This window comes from Corapipo altera, unplaced genomic scaffold (assembly GCF_003945725.1).
Source record: "Corapipo altera isolate COAL_440 unplaced genomic scaffold, ASM394572v1 61286, whole genome shotgun sequence".
NCBI classification, from domain to species: domain Eukaryota; kingdom Metazoa; phylum Chordata; class Aves; order Passeriformes; family Pipridae; genus Corapipo; species Corapipo altera.
In genome coordinates this window covers 3,480,431-3,492,940 of record NW_020884907.1, presented here as the reverse complement: position 1 = coordinate 3,492,940, position 12,510 = coordinate 3,480,431, and the positions used below count along the sequence as shown (strand labels likewise).

General features: G+C 38.2%; 1 protein-coding gene across 2 annotated transcripts in view; it reads right to left on the bottom strand.

The window, feature by feature from the left end:
• CSNK1G3 (casein kinase 1 gamma 3) overlaps positions 1-156 on the bottom strand; it is a 67,530-nt gene extending 67,374 nt beyond the window's left edge. Inside the window, exon 1 of one of the 2 annotated variants that reach the window (XM_027652501.1) lies at positions 55-156. The gene's annotated coding sequence lies outside the window, so the exon portion shown is untranslated. The remainder of the gene's footprint in view (positions 1-54) is intronic. The other variant, XM_027652508.1, reaches the window with a different exon arrangement.
• Between the last annotated feature and the right edge of the window lie 12,354 nt (positions 157-12,510).

Genomic DNA, 12,510 nt, shown 5'->3' with positions numbered 1-12,510 from the left:
ACGGGGGTGCTGCGGCTGCCGCCGCTCCGAGAGGCGGCCGGGACGGAGACCTACCGGCGAGACGAGGGGAGCGGGGCGCAGGCTCCGCGTGCGGCCCTTCACCTCCGGCACCGCTTCCCGCCCCGCCCCGCCCCTGCCGCGGGGGCTCGGAAGCGGGGCTGGCCGGGGGGGCGCTCCGGGGCGGAGGGAGAGAGGGAGGCAGAGAGACCGGCGGCGGCGGCGGCGCTCGGAGCGGACGCCCCTCCCCAGCGCGGCTCAGGCGCTGCGGGCGGGACGCGCCGCGGGCGGGACGCGCCGCTCGCTCTCTCGCGGGTGATTGACAGGGAGCACCGGCAAATGGAGGGGCGGGGAGAGCCGGGGAGGGGGCGGGGCTTGCGGGTGGGCAGAGCGGACAGCCACTGAGGGCCGGGGGGGCGGGGCAGCGCGAGGGGGCGGGGCCGGCCCGGGGCGCTGTGAGGGGTCCGTTCGCGCCTCGGGCACAGGGCGGAGATCGCCCGCCCGCCCCCGGCCCCGCCGCTGCCCGCGAAACTGAGCCCTCCACGGCAAAGGAGCTGCGCGCCTCGCTCGCCTCAAGCCTCTCCTTAGTAGCGGCAAAGGTACTTGTTTAAAATGAGAAGGGTTGGCTTGCAGGGATTGCCCCGTGCCCGGCGGCGGCTGAGCCAATGCCAGACCGCAGCCGCGGGGCGCTTGGAAGCGCATCTCTCTTTAGTCCTCTACTGGGTACCGGTCCCCGAAATGCCGGCATCCTTCGGCGCCTGGCAGTTCTCAAAAGTGCTACTGTCCGTCTTGTGGTCCCCGGATTTGGCAGCACCGCTCGTTTGGCGCTGTAGTTAAAGGTGGGTGAGGTTACGCCCTGCTAGTTGCACTTGGCATCCTGCATTCCCCGTGTATCCCTGCAGGAAACCGGGAAATCAGAACCCCACTCTTACTGATGCCTGCGAGAGGTACTGTATTGAAAAAAATACACTTACAAACTCTAGAAAATAGACTGCGTGCCAACGCTCGTGCTAAACAAAAGATCTTTAGGCCCTTTTCCTGTTCTCCAGTCAGGATGGAGTAGCATTTAGGCCACTAAGGTCTAAGGCTTTAAGTAAAAGAATTATTTTTTTTTTCCATTTGATGCCTTAGAAACAGCTTTAAAAGTTTATTAAGAGCTTGTTGTGCAGTCATATGGAGGAAAGAGTATGCAAAGGATAAGTGTTGCAGCTTCTGACAGATCTTGGAGTATTGCTTGTTGAAATAATTTTTTAGGTAAAGTTTACATCTTCCAGAACATTCCAGAAATCCTTGCAGAACAAGGAATTAGAAGCAATATAGATGCAAGAGACTTTCAGAAGTCATTTGCTCAAGCTTCATTCCATTGTCTCAGTAGACACTGAATTACTTTTGCCAAAAGTTCTCCATAGACAATCTATGCTGTTACTCCCATTAAGAGAGATTTTGCTGATATTTAACTGTGATCTTGCAATTTAGGTCCATTGATTATTGCCCTGTATTTGTGCCAAGTACTTCACAGTGTGCTTATATATAAGGCAGGCCTTGGGAATGTCTTGTCATTCATTCTCAGGAATGTGTAACTCCCCACTTACCCTGTGGAGCATAAATTCACTTTCAGGACTTCTAAGTTTCCTCCAGCAGTTCACCTGATGTTCTCTAGCATCATACAGGATGCAGTCTGAGGACAATACAGAGAGGTTTGTGCTGTTTTGCTTAAAAAGTTTCCCTTCTGTAAAAGATGGTTTCGTCAAAGAGGAGGGAGCATATACTTAGTTCCAGTTAGTATTGCAGGATCCTGACAGACACAAGCGTTGCCATCTCACAACCAACTAAAGCAGAGACAAAGACAAGTCTTGCATTACCGTGATTCCAGATTCATTTTGTGAAATCTGTCCTTGAATTTTCCATCAACTGGAAATGTGTGATCAGTGGACACATTTTCACGGGTACTAATATTGTGTTTCCCCAGCTTTTCTAAATAGGTGGTCATAACCTCACAAGTGGAGGCTTATTTTTTATGCAAAAGCTGTAGGATATTTTTCCACTTAAGTTATAAATTCTGACTTTAAAAAAAAAAAAATCATTAGCCTTTAGTTCAACTCAACAAATTACCTAATAACCTGTAATTCTAAGATTTATGTGAAGAACATAAGGCAAAAGGAAAAGAAGGCTTACACATCTTAGAATTTTAAATAAAAATGCATCACTTTGGGATAGTTAGAATTACAGTCAGGCTGCAGTGGTAAAGAAAGTGGATGATTGCTACATTTAAAACATCTTTCCAGACCTAACCATTAAGAGCAACGGAGACATACCAGTATGCAGTATGTCAAGTACATAAAATAGGAAAAAACACTGTGGCTTCAACTCTCTAACGTTGTGATGGTTTAATCCCAAACAGCAACCAAGCCCCACACAGCCACTCGCTCACTCCCCCACCAGCAAGACTGGGGAAAGAATCAGAAGGATAAAAGCCAGAAAACTCTTGCTTTGCGATAAAGACAGATAATAGCAAAAGCAAAAGTCATGCACACAACCAAAGCAAAACAGAAATCATTTCACTGCTTCCCCTGGGCAGGCGGGTATTCAGTCTCTCCAAGATGGCAGGGCCCCATCATGTGTAATGTGACTCCGGAAGGCAAACACCATCACTCCAAACATCCCACTCTTTTTTCTTCTTCCACCAGGTTAATATGCTGAGCATGACAACATGTGATAGGGAATATCCCTGTGGTCGGCTGGGGTCAGCTGTCCTGGCTGTATCCCCTCCCAACTCCTTGTGCACCCACAGCATACTTGTCAGTGAGAGACAGGAAACCAAACAGCCATGAGCAACAGACAGAGAAGGCCTTGATTCCTTGTAAGCACTTCTCAGCATTAACTAAAATATATATATGTCGTCAACACTGTTTCCAGCACAAATGCAAAACACAGCCCCATACTAGATACTATGAAGAAAATTTAATCCGTCCCAGATAAAACCACCATGTGACCACCACAAAATGTGAGGCACTTTGCGATGAACATGCATGGATGCTGTTTCGAGTGAAGGAGAAAGTACTTCTGGTGTTTAATCTTAGACTGAGTATTACTGCTTTCATGGAATCCTTTGAAAATTCCTGCACACGCAACAAAGTAACAGAGTTTGCCAGATACCATACCACTTAACTTTCCAAAACTTTTTTTTTAAAGTACTTTGTTATAAAAGTGATGTGATATTTCATTCCCTGTAATATTTCAATTTTCATTTTAGTATTCCTCATTTTGCATTATTTCAACAGCTGTTTCTGATAGCCTCCACAATTTCATTTGTGCTGTGTTTTTCTAATGAACTTAGTCCTGCTAGCCATATTAAAATATTTAATTACTAGATATTAATAAATAAAGTACTTGCACTAGAAACCCAGAGGCATGACAGCTGGCTTTATAGTATTATAGTTCAGCTTTCCCTTTTACAACTTAAAAGCTCTTCCAGCTTGTTAAGATCTTCATTCATTTCACACATGTGGAAGAAATAATCTTCCTTCCTTCCATCCTATGTTTTAAACTCATATCCGTTTCTGAATAATGCTCTTTTCTCCACTGTCATATGATTTGAGCCAGTCAAGCTCATTTAGAATAACTACTCTAACTGTTGTATCTCAATCACAGTCCCCTCGAATTTCTTCCATTCAGGATCCTGTAACTTAATCTATGTGCCTAAGAAGATCTCAACACCTAAAAATAGAGCTAAACAGGCAGTAATATAAGCGGCTGCAGTAAATTAATTCTTTCTTATGGATCATCCAAATTCTGTTTGACTACTCTTTAGCTTAAGTTCTTTTTGTTCTGGACTAAAATTTCCCAATGTGTGATGCAAAAATTACTGCAATATAGTAAACTGCAGCGTCATAAGCCAGCACTTAGCCAACTTAGCCCCATTTGGAGAAGCAGTGGAGGGAATTTGTTCCTGGCTGCTGTAAATGTGTGCCTGCAAACAGAGAAAACAAACAACACTGAGTACCTTCCATTTGTTCTAAAGTTCATGCAGTTTGGCAACATGCTGATGTGAGGGAGAAAACCTTACCTGGCTGGACTTAGCAGTATCCATTGCAGATTGGAGTTAAAGTCCACTTGTAAGTTCCAAAATTTTAGTACCACAAGGAGCATTTTATAGTCCCCTTCTGAAGGTAGAGAGCACAACCAGGAACTCAAATTTGTTAATACCACATGAGAAAAATGTGGAGCTTGTGCTGTTCCTGGTGTAGTGCTGTCACTGCTAAGGATGATGGCAAAAAGCATTCCCAGTTTGAGAATCTTGTGATAGGTCAACCTCACACATCATACAACAATAAGAAATTGACAGAATGTCAATTGCCTTAAATTTAAAAAAACCCCAACCAACCAACCAACCAAACAAACAAACAAAAACCTTTGGCTGCTTGTGTCATCTGGCCTACATACAAAGATTGTACTACTTTCTCTTCACAATCCTGAAATTTTTGGTTGAACTGACTTCTCAGGAGTTTGCTGGTCTCCATTTTTCTTCAGAAGGATTCCCTGTAACCTGGGAGGAATACTCTTACATGAAGGAAAGATGTGAAAAAGTGCTGTGGTCAGGTTGATCCCCTCCATGCGACTGCACAAAAATGAGCTTTTAAAAGCTGGTGGAAATCAGAATTGAAAGAAAAAACAAAACAAAGCAACAAACCAAAAGAAAAAAATAAGTAGAAGCAAGAAAAGGATATGTTGAACTCTACTGCGTGAATATCTGTTTCTGTACAACTGGGGAATTAGCCTGTTAAATTCTATAATATAAAAAAATTAGTTATATCAAGAGAAAGTACTGAAAAGGCCACATGCATGAGAACCACTTGATGACGTACAGAAACACAGGCACTTTGGCAGAATGCTAGAATTCTCGAGTTTGAGATAGCGATCAGCAGTTTGATTTTTGATCTAAGGCTGCTTAATGTACAGAAGAGGATTTTGTTTGTTTTAAGCATTTAATCATAGACCTGCTTCAACCAATGGTAATCACTTTGTCCTTTATCCAAGAGGTTGTACAGAAGTTACATATCTTTTCATATAAGTAAAAGGGATCATCAAAGCTCAAAGTTTAGGGAAAAGAAAAAATGGACGTAGAAAGTTTTCTGCAAAATTTTTAAGAGGCATCTGAAGAGGTGTTCTGTCCCATAAGCACTTTCAAAGCTAAGGTTCCCAGTAACTGTTGAAAGCAAAACTAGATCCTTTTGTCAGAGTATTTAGAAATAAATGTATTGATTTCATTATAAAGCTACTTTGTTTTCATTCTTTGATTTCAAGTGTAACTGTTCTAATTTAAAGCTAATACAGACTTTTTTAAAAACAGAGCTTTCTTTCATTAATATAGAAGGTATTTTTAAAAGTAATTTTTCTCTTTCAGTAGTATAAATTTCCCTGTGTTCTCTTTACCGCATTTTCTGTTTTCAATATGTCTTAGAAATGTCTCCATAATTTTGGAAGATGGACACTAAAACAAAAGAGAACAAACAAACAAATAAAAAATCATGAAAAAACTGTTCCACAAAACAGAAGAAATACTGCTAATTTTCTGATGTAAATTTTTTCAATCTTTTTCAGGCACTGCATCTCTGTGATTCTTTTCCTCTTTTAATGTAACAGTAAGGGAGTAGAAATGATCTATCTATGTGTTTCAAGCTATTCCACAATATTTCCACTTCCTTTTATAAGAATAATTAGTTTCACAGTTTTTAAAATACTATGTTTGCTAATATATGGCAAACTACACGAGAAATTGTACTTGATTTTTATACCAGCTGCTAAATGGTTCATGATTTGTCTTTGCCAATATTTGCAGTTCTTCCTAATCCTTTCACTTGAAGAGGAGCAATGAATAGTCCTTTGTCTGAATCTGTATTTTTACCTTTGTTACACTCAGCACCCTGCCCTCAAATCGGTTCTCTAGTTTATGAATTGTTTGAATTCTATCTTAGAAAATCAGTGGTGCGTTAATCACTAAGTACTAATTCTTAGTGCACAGAGTACTAAGGGGACTCTTCTGCAATGCAAAATTTACATTTTTCAACCATTATTCTAGGTGCTGTCCTCAGTCACTGACCCACCCACTGTGCCCCCCAATCATTTCCAGAATAGATTATTGAAGCAATAAAGAAAAAAAAAAATCTTGGAGGCAGCTATCAAAAATGCAGAATAAACTATTTTTTTTCTATAGAAACTTCCATCTCTGTCTCATTCATTCGTAGAGCTGTTGTCTTTCCCACATGTCAAATGATGACCTTCAGTGTTCCAAAAGAAATCTTACCATCATCTGTATTCTGCTCCCCATGACAATCTTAGTCTGAGAGATGAGACAAACTGTTTCATAATAGCACCAAGTTAATTTGTGTGCTATTGTACTGAGAATGGTCAAAGTCATCAAATATAGTAGGAGATCACTTAAATGGAGAGAATGTGAGGTAGCAGAACTGTACTCAGAGAAGGGCAGTCTAATTAACTTGCTGAGTCACTGCAGATCTTTCCCGAAGACAATTCTTTCTCTTTCAGTGTCAAATAACATTACCAGGAATATCCTGTTACTTAGTAGAGATCACATATTCTGTAATCTCTGTAAGCCAGATTTCTTGCACACATCATAATCTCCCTTCATTTCAACACAAAAGCCTTCTGTGTGCCAGTTTTCCCTAACAATCTTTTGAAGTCTTTGTGTACCCTAGTTTTGACTACCCAAAATCACAAGGATTCCTTACTTCCCTTACCCTTACACACCAAAAGCTATACCATTTGTGTTTCTTATTTACATTCCAGGAGTTGTTTTCCAACCTTGTTCTACGGAATGTGAGTACATTTCCATTTTGCCCTTTCTATAAAACTGGTTGTTTGATAAATGCAAAATGATGAAGATGCTCAAGTCTGTCTCTCTATTAAACAAGCAGAACAGATTCTGTTTTGGCTTTCTAACTGTCTACCCAATCAATAGCATTCCGCTCATTGACACTAAAAAATTTTCCTGAAACAGAGTAATTGATCAGATACAGAGCTACATGGCAAAATTGTGGTTGTGCTACCCAGACCAAACAGCTTTTGTATAGTAAAAGCTAGAGAATTCTCCGAAGATTTGTATCCTATTATACTGGCTCTTATGAAAAAGAATGGGAATGTGTATTTCTCATTAAAAGGTTAAAGAGAAGCAACTCGTATACATCATCAAAAAAGACATGCTTTCCTGTTGGAAATAACTAGTTTTACAGTAGTAAAATACATGTTCAGATTTGTATTGCTTTTGCTTGGTTTTTCAAATATAAATATTTTTCTGGATTGATCACTGTATTTTACATTTTCTCTGAAAATTGAGATCCATGGACTATAATTCACAGAAAGGAAATCAAGGATGAACTGGCCCTAAATAATCACTTTGCCGCTAAATAACATTCAAAAGGAGGTACTCTTGGCTTTATTTATGTTTCTATTTATGCTATTAATTTCTTAGGAGTTTCTTCCACTAATTTTGACCCTAAATAAGCCCTATATATTTTTTTAAGGTATGACTATTAAATTTCTGGAAATTGGATTCACATGGATTTGGAGAGCAAAATAAGATTTCCTGCTCTATTCAGAAATAGAAACCATTTATAGCATCACGTGGAACATAAGAGATGAGATATCTTGGCTTCCTTAGCATCATTGTCTTTTCATTAATTCAATAAAATTGTGTTTTTAAGGGCTGCTTATGTGCTCTGTGTTGCTGCTATTATATAATTTCTTCTGGAAACTTGTTAATGATGTGCTGAAAACATGGAGATTTCCACAGATTTCATCTTCTGTATTCATGAAAAGTAATAATATATTCAGCAAAATGCTAAGATCAGGGGATGATGATTACTATTACAAGATCAAGGACATTTCTATTAACTGCTTTTCTGTGAAAATACTTGCATTCATAATCCACAAATTCTGGTTGCTGCTAGGGGATTGTGTGGGAAGGGTAGAGAGGTAAAATACAATGTGAGCTTTTTGTTTTTACAAAAAGGTTGCTATACATAAAGTATTAGACATGCTGTTTGGGTTTTTTTGTTTTATTTGGGTTTTTTGAGACTGTTTTTGGTTGGTTGGTTTGTTGATTGTTTTTTGGGGGAGTGAGGGTGGAGGTGTCCCAGTAATATGGTTATTACTTTAATCAATTAAATTGAAGAGAGAATTTTGTTTTGTAACCTGAAATCACACAAGCAAATGTCTGGTTCTAAGTATCAAATTTTATCCTCAATTATTCTCTGTCTCTAAAGGTTGGAAAGGTAAAATATATCCTGATTTATATCCTGTATGATCAGTTGAGACACTGGAATTTAGCTGTGGATCCCTGAATTGAATATCTCATGTATTCATGAATATCTTATGAGATATTTTCCCATGAATATCTTGTGTATTTCTTAACTTTACCTCCCTTGTTCTTCCCTCTGAAGACAAAGATATATTACTGCCCAGAGATATCATTGCATGCTTCCATTTCCATTTGGAAAAAAGTTCACAAAATTTCCCAAGCAAGTTTTCCCCTAGATAAATTACTTTTATAAGATGCATTGTAACTGCTTTGTATTCACAGCAATCCCATCTGAAGACACACTAACAGTAAGATAACATCTGTCTGATTTAAAGACATACTAAGGGTTTTCCATTTGAACCACCAAGACTGTAAGCCTGCAGCATCTTTGGAAATCAACCCTTGGCCTTTATATGAAAACAAATGCAATCAGCATTCGGCAGCACCCTTGTTATTTGGCCAAAGGACTCAAACCATCAATGCCCAGTGATTAGTAAGAACAGAGCAATCACATATGAGACTACCCCCACATACTTTTCCTAGTCACTAATTGCTTTCAGGTCAGGGAATTCCTTTGCTTTTACTGCTTAGTAACCCTCAACAGATCTCTTTTACAATGCTACTCCAGGCTTCCTTTGAATTCATGTCAAGTTTTTGCATTGCCAACATCCTGTAGTGAGCAGATTCACAGAAAATGTAGCTGCTGCCGGAAGAATTTTTCTTGTTTTGAATCTGGCTCCTTCTGGCCTTGATTCTTGTTAGAAGTCCCACTGAATTTATACCACCAGTGATTTTGCAACCTCTGCCATAACCCTCACTAAATTGCTTTTGCTTCTTTGTTTCAGACTGAAAAATCCCACCTTATTCTTTCATTCCTCGTAAAGAAGTGGAAAGAAGCTGTTATATCCATTGGTCATCCTTCTTACCCTCTTCTGACTCTTTTATAGTTCCAATATATCTTTTCTGAGATACACGGATCAGAATGATCCTCCTTGGGTTTTTTCATATTACTTTTCAAATAATTCCTAACTTCCAATTTTCTTTTTTTTTTTTCCTCTATAGAGCATTAAGTTGAAGTTTTGCACAAATGTTTCATAAACTAAGGTCCATCTTCTGCATATTTATGATCAGTTCACAATTTTATGCAGGAAGCTGGCATTACTTTGCCCCAGGTCCATTACTTCATGTTTGTTTGTCTTGAAGTTCATCTGGCATTTCAGCTGCTAGGTGATTTGGTCTTATAAGGTGCAGTGTAGTCCAGGAAGTTTTATCATTAGATCATCTGAAAAATCAAACTGGTGCACATTTCTAAGATACATTTAAAATACAGCTCAAGCTTGGGTTTGTAGTTATCTTTTGGTTTTAAAACTGAGATGGCATTATAAGATGAAAAGGTAAAGGACAAGACATTTGTCTTAAAAAAAAATGGAAATTCCTTCACACTAAATATGGTACAGGAAGCCAATGTATCACTGAAGATTTATCTCTGTGCATCTGACATCTTTTCAAAGAGTAAGCAATTTACTCTTTTCGAAATACTGTAGTATTTTTCTTCCACTTAAATTGGCCGTTAAATCCATATCTTTTTTTTCCATGTGGGAAAAAAAAATCTCTGCAGTGTAGTTTTAGGTAGAAGCCACAGAGCATATAGGCATTTAAACCCAGTTTCACTACGTAACTAAAAGTGCAAGAAGAGTATGAATGTCCACTTCATGGACAGTAGAACATAGAAGCTATCTAGCAAGATGTGGCTCTCTAAGTTGTTTGAAGTTGTTGACTTTGAGCAATAATGAAGATAAGTATTAGGACAAAGAAAATATAGGAAGTATTTTCTGAATAGAGGATTGAGAAAGAGAAGGAAGGAAGGAAATCCTCTAAGGGATCTGGACCGACATACATTTGTTGTGAGAGAAGTGTGGCTTAATTGTTCTTAGTGTAGTTAATAAAAGCTTGGGAAGTATGAAATATACGCAGTCTACTTCCGCTCAGAATCTGAAATGACAGAAAGAAAAAAAATTTGTAAGGATCTGAGTTACCAAGATATCACTCCAGTTCACAGAATCTAAACAAGGAACTATGTGAATAACCACAGAAGCTAGACTTAACACTGAACACTCCTGAATTAAACATAATGAACTATTCTTTTGCCTGAGAAATCCTTACAGACTCCAGAAGAAAGGTAATGGAGAAAAAGGCTTGGATTCTATCAGGATATATCTATAGCTGAAAACAGATGCCAAAGGTAAAAGACTAGAATGAATTTAAAGGACCATGCCAACCCTTGAAAAAGGTGGCAGAGATAAAGTCCTCCTATTTTAATATTTTCTAATTTTTCCAGCATGCGTGGGTGTGGTTCTCTCCTGGGGTGTGACATTCTCAAAGTGTTATGATCTAGTCTACTTTGTGGCTGTTGAGTCCTAATATAAATCCTGCAGAAATAATTTCACCATTTTCCATTCAGTGGTAGTTTTAGTAACATCTGTTAATAATGCTGTATTTTTCAGCAAGGTCAATTTAAATGTTCTCAGATAGCTTTCCACTGCTATTTCTCTACAGCTATTTCTATTACAGTAATTTTATGTAACACAGTCTTATAGAGATATAATTTTGAATATATATAAAATTTATTATGTGTACCTATCAAGTCATAGGCTGTAGCACTGCTTGTGGTATAAGCTGCATTGTATATTGATAAATATTTGTTTTACGTTTATCTTGATAACTATCTCTGCTATTATTATTCAAATTATCTAAACTGTCATATACTCTACACTGGTTATATTTGCATAGAGTGAATTTTCAACACTTTCGCTGGTTAGTTGTGTTTTATTTTTTTCTCTGACAAGGCTAACAAAAGTGGAACCTTGAGAATTCGTAAAAACTAAGAAGTCTTCTCTTATTCCTGCTATTCCATTCATGTGCTATCCATTCTCAGACAGCCCTCTGTAAAAATTTTGATAGCAACTTGTAGTAGACTACTTTTTGAGTTATTTAGATCATTATGACAAAACAAATATAGAAGCAAGAAAGGAACACAAAACCCCAAACAAATGAAAACCCCAAAACAGCAAAGCAGTTACATGAAGGGGAACTACTTTTTGTGTCCACACACAATGTTGCCAAAATTAATTAGTGTTGTTCATCCAATGTATTTTCAACATTCAGCCAAAGGATGAAAGAACTAAACATTCTTTTATTCTCCATCTGAACAGTACTGCTATTCAAAGGAATCACTCCACCTGCCTCAACTTTGTTGAGAAAAATATACCAGCACTTTACCCAAGTTTATCTAACAGTGCTTCTTCACTTCTGATCAATTTGTTCATTATTTTTGTGACCAATACTCATGTAATTTCTTGAAATCATAAATTAATTAATTCTTGATCAATTTTAAATTCTCAATACACGTACTGTAGGTATGTAACAGACACCATTAAATTAAAAAATAATGTTATAAGAGGCCCTTAAAGATCATAATTTCCAACCCTCTGTCTCAAGACTACACCTACATTAATTCAAACCAATACTTGTCTCATCTTTTCCCAAAGATTAGACAATAGCCATGTAACTGGGCATATAGGCCAAAACTCATCCTTGCTTTTAGTACTATGTTAATCTATAAATTCTATACTATTGAAAACCATGTAAGAAAAAAGCTCCATTTTCTTTATGGGGATTATATTTATATTATTATGTTGCTTGCCAACTCTATCAGTAAAGGACAGACCTATTGGTTAAATTTGGAAAGACTATATAGCCAATACTTGCAGATGAATTTCTATGGCAAAAAAAAGGAAGATGGAACTGAGTGAGTTATTACTGACATAGCTTGATCTGCAATAAATAAATTATTTAATATCCTAATCTAAAACTCTTTTAAGTTTAAATGCTATCAAGCATTCAGATGGATAATTTAACCCACACTTCACTTGAAAAATAATTATTTTTATTCATGTAAAACTATTTCTCTCCAGGAAAATATGTGATTATTTTGTTTTGTTGTGGAATGAAAATGTGAAAGAGTCATCATCAAGTTTAACAGTTTTTGAGATCTGAAGGGCATACATCTCCCTATCAGGTAGCATTACTGTGAGCCAGTTGTAAAGTTATATGAATTCTCACTATTGAAAAGAACTCATGCGAAACATTTAAGACCTGAACACTCTTGAGCTTTTCTTCCATGTGAAGTATTCTGT